Raw genomic sequence first — 5,031 nt, 5'->3', positions numbered from 1 at the left:
CTCCCAGAGTACAGGGGTTACAGGCTTACAGCAGCATGCCTAAACGCCTAACTCATCCATAAACTCCTGAGTTAGGTTCCATCACAGTCAGGCCTGAATGAAATGACCAAGGCAGAGAAAGAGATGGGAAGAAAGGAAGAGGGAGGGCCTGGAGGGGATGTGTCTCTGTTTTTCCCTGACCCTTCTACCTTGGTCTTTCCGATGGCCCTGTTTTCCTCGATCACCCCCTGGTGCCTCAGCCTTATACATATATGTGTACATAGCCTGCTCACCTCACATACAGGCACGAGGCTTACCAACTCTGTTTTGTTTTGTTTTGAGACAGGGTCTCAATATGTAATGCAGGCTGGCCTTGAACTCACTTATATAGCCCAGGCTGGCCTAGAACTCACAGTGATCCTCCTGCCCCAGCCTCCCGAGTGCTGGGATCACCTAACCAGTTTTAAGCCTCCCGTGCCATCACTCTATTCAGACACCTGACCTCTTTAAAAAGCCCAGTGTGGTGGCACACACTTATAATCTCAGCACTCTGGAAGGCTGAGGCAGGAGGATCACAAGTTAAGAGTCCAAGAGACTTAGAGAAATCTGGGGATGTACCTCCATGCAAAGGTCCTGGGTTCAATACCCAGTACAAAAAAAAAAAAAAAAGGCATTGCTGAAGCAGTGGGTTTCCTCCTGGTCTCCTAGGTCTCTCTGGGCTTCCAGCACCACCAGCATGGTAGTTTCTTGTTTTTGCTTTTGTTTTGGTTTGCAATACTTGGGTTGAGGCCAGGCTTTTGTAGTACATGCTACATGAGTGCTGTATCACTGAGTTACACTCCCAAACCTTTCTAAACTTTTTTTATTTGATTTGATTTTTTTAGAGACAAGGTCTCACTATGTAGTTCAGGCTGGCCTTGAATTCACTGTGTAGCTCAGGCTGGCCTCAAACTTGCAGTGATCTTCCTGCCTCAACCTCCCAAGTGCTGGGCTTACAGGTGTGCACCACTATGCCCAGCCAAAACTTTTTTATTTTTGAGACAGGGTCTTGCTACACCAGTAAGTTGGTCAGGACGGCCTAGAATTTACAACCCTCTTGCCTCAGCCTCCCAACCAGCTAGAATTGCAAGTGTGTGCCACCAAATTTTACCTGTGCAGTAGTTTTGAAGGCAAAGGTGAAGGAGCAGCTCTTGACAGTCTGGGTTAGCTGAGAGACTCTTTGTGAGCATATGTGTGTAGGTGTGTGCCTGTATGTGTGCAAATGTAGACATATGCACAAGTGAATACATATGTGGATCGGGAGCACTCCTGATCCTTTTGGAGGTGGAGGGAGCATTGAGGCCAGAGATGACACAGGAAGAGGGAACTAAGTGACAGCTACGTGACCCTGAAGGTTCTCTGCTCACCAGCTGCCCAGAGACCACACCTTCCCAGCCAAAGGACGGATGGGGTGAGCTGGCCCATCGGTTTTCCACTGGTGACAGTGGCATTTCCCACGTGAGGGTCATGCCCAGTCTCCGCAGACTGGAGGGCTTCTGATGCCAGGGACTGACTGAGGTGACTGAGGAGCTGAGAGCCTCCCATTTTCCCGGGTGATCCTTGGGAAGTCACTGACCTCCATAAATTGAGGCTCAGGCGAGCCCCTTAATCTTTCAGAACTTGCGCTGCTTCATCCTTCAGAGTGCTGAGGTGAGGATCGGAGGTATGCTGGAGGAGAAAGTGGTCTTCTCCAGGGCCTGACCCTCTCCTGTTGTTGACTTTACTTCTTCTGAAGTCCCCTCATCAATTCCCATTACCTCAGAAACCTGCCTGATTAGAGCTAGAAACCTGCTTGTTCCTGGATCCAAGCCCCAGGTTTTACAAGGGTTTCCCCAGATAAAAGTAGGGCCCTGTCATGGGTCACACAATCCGCTGGGCACAGAGCCCACATCCCTTATCAGCCAGCTGAGATACGACCAGTTTCATAACATCTCTACGTTCTTGTCCAGGCTTTGTTCCCATCCATAGGGAAGCTGGTAGTGATGTCTCAATCAGATGCCAGAGTCAAGCGCCAGGCTGAGAGCTGGGCACATAGGACTACTTAGTAAACACTGGGTCATAAGACTGCCCCTCGGGAGTTTTTTTTCAGGCTTTGCTATTACTATGCACAAATTAGAAGCCACAATCTCCCTGGTAATAAGAAGGGAATTTTCCCCCCATTTGTTGGAGGCAAAGCTACAGTTTGCTAGGTCCAAGACTTGATTTACCTCCTAATAAATTATGGCCAACTTTCATCTGTCATGGGCTAAGACATAACATGTAAGTTTGTTTTTGTTTTGTTTTGTTTTGTTTTGTTTTGAGACAGGGTCTCAGTATGCAGTTCAGGCTGGCCTTGAGCTTACTTTTGTAGCCCAGGCTGATCTTGAACTGACAACCATCCTCCTGGCTCAGCCTCCTGAGTGCTGGGATTACAGGTGTGCATGACCATGCCCGAGACACATAAGTATTATGGGAGTGGCTAAGGTAAAGTAACTAAGACATTTCATTTATCCCCTCATCAATTCATTACCCACTCCCAGTACTGGGGATTCAGTCCAGGGTGTTCACACTGAGCTACATCCTTAGCCCTTTTTTATTTTGAGACTGTCTTACTAAATTACCCTGGCTGGGTTCAAATTTGTGGTTATCCTGCCTCAGCCTCCCAGAGTGCTGGGATTGCAGGCATGTACTACCATGCCCACCTCAACAAACATCTTTTATGCCTGCTGTGTGGCAAGCCTGGAATGCTGATGTTTATAAGATATATTCCTGCTACCAAGGAGTTTGGGTGCAGTGGGGAACCCAGGGATACAGGAGAGAATGAGGTGTCACAGAGGCCTGGATGAGGACATGCTGCCTGTCTCTGAGAATCCTGCAAGATTTCTGTAAGTGAAGCCTGGCACAGTGGCACATGTCTGTAATCCTAGCACTTCGGAAATAGAGGTAGGAGGATCTCGAGTTTGAGGTCAGCCTGGGCTACATAGTGTGTTCAAGGCTGGCTGGGACTCATGTCTCAAATTTGTAAAAGTGAAGTTTGAGCTAAATTGTCAAGGAGATAGAAGCACACAGGTTACCAAAGCAGGAAAGATTGTCTGCACAGACAATGAAAAAGTTTACAGACATAAAGATAACTGGAATATGTGGAAGTAGTAAGGCCCTACTAGATGGCCAGACAGAGGGATATGTACTGCTGGCCAAGGCCAGCCTCAGGGGGAGACGAAAATGAAAAAGTAACTAAGGACAAATTGGTTCCTGCCGGCCACTATGTGTTTTTTTCTGTTTTTTGTTTTGTTTTGTTTTGTTTTGTTTTGTTTTGTTTTCAGTGCTGGGGAGGGAACCCAGGGCTTTGCACACGCTAGACATACCTTCTGCTACTGAGCTGTGGCCTCAGACCTTGCAATGTTTTTCTTTTCTGGTACCGGGGATTGAATCCAGAGCCTTTGCAATGAGCTACATCTGAAGCCCCTTTTTTATTTTGAGACAGGGTCATGCTAAATCTAAATTGTCCAGACTGGGATTGAACATTTTACTTTGTGTTGGTTTTTTGATAGAGAGTCACACTATATTATTCAGACTATCCTTGAACTCACAGTGTAGTTCAGTGTGTCCTCAAACTTGCAGAAATCCTTCTGCCTCAGCCTCCTGAGTGCTGGGATTACAGGTGTCCACCACCATGCACAGCCGCAACTCTATTTTTTTTCTTAGCAAACACAAAATACCTTCGATGTACCAGGCATTGCTATTAATGCTTTACAAACTCTAGTTCATTTAGTCCTTCTAGCAACCCAAGTAAAACTCCAATCTTGCAGGCACAGCAGAGGCACAGAGAGGACGAATGACTTGCCCAAGGTCACTCAGCCTGTGTGTGACCAAGCTAAGATTTGAATGGAGGCATGGGAAAGGCGCTGAGCCTGGGGCAGGTGTTGTCATGCTTTGATCCATTTCATAAATGTTTTCTAGATGCCTAAAGTGCACTGGAGGTAATAGGGCCCCTAGACCTGACTATGATTCTCAGAGATTACTGTCCATCCAGGGAGACAGAGGATGACATAATTCATTCAGTAAAGTCATCCAGAGGCTTCCACATCCCATGTCCACATTCAGCAGCTGGCAACATCTGAGGTGCTAAAGCCAGGCCAGACTCCTCCGACTTCATCTTGGGAAGGATGCGGCATCTTGCCCCGGTCTCACCCCACCTTCTGTGAGATGCACCAAGGGCCTGGCTTCACAGGCAGCCCTGGGCCCAGAGCAAGTGCCAGAAATACAGCCGAGGATTGCAGCTAGCCTCAAAGTGTGGTCAGGCAGGCGATATTTAAACTAAGGCCCAGAAAATGACCTGAATTCTTCCGGCACATAAGAAAGTGCAGTTGGAGTGAAGGCACAGGCACCTGAAGTGGAGGGGACAGGACCTGGCCCATGTATCTGGCAGGTAAGTTGGGCTCTTCTCATGGAATGGATGGGAGGGCTACTGCACGGTCTTGGGCAGGAAAATTCTGCAATCTCATTTGCATACTGAACAGATGTATTAGTCACTTTCCTGTTGCTGACACAAAATATCCGATACCTGGAATTTTAGGAGGAGAGGTTTATTTTGGCTCTTGATCTCGGTGGATTCAGGCCCATGGTGGCTGTCTCCCAGGCAGGTTCATGTGACAGCTAGGAAGCAGAGAGAAGCAAGGAGCCAGGGACAAAAACACATTCTTTTTAGCTGAGTGTGGGGGTGCATGCCTACAATCCCAGCACTTGAGAGGCTGAGGCAGGAAGATCACAATTTTGAGCCCATACTGGGCAATTTAAATTCTTGGGAAGACCTGGTCTCAAAATAAAAAGTTAAAAGAGCTGGGGAGAGCTGAGCATGGTGGCTCACACCTGTAATCCCAGCACTTGGGAAGTTGAGGCAGGAGGATCACTGTGAGTTTGAGGCCAGCCTCGGCTACAAAGTGAGTTCAAGGCTAGCCTGAAGTACCTAGTGAAATCCTGTCTCAAAAAGTAAAAATGAAATAAAATAAAATAAGCCGGGCGTGGTGGCACATG

This window comes from Chinchilla lanigera, unplaced genomic scaffold, assembly GCF_000276665.1.
Source record: "Chinchilla lanigera isolate Chin_1 unplaced genomic scaffold, ChiLan1.0 scaffold00172, whole genome shotgun sequence".
NCBI lineage: Eukaryota > Metazoa > Chordata > Mammalia > Rodentia > Chinchillidae > Chinchilla > Chinchilla lanigera.
The sequence above is the reverse complement of the archived record's forward strand: the minus strand, read 5'-3'. Positions refer to the sequence as shown.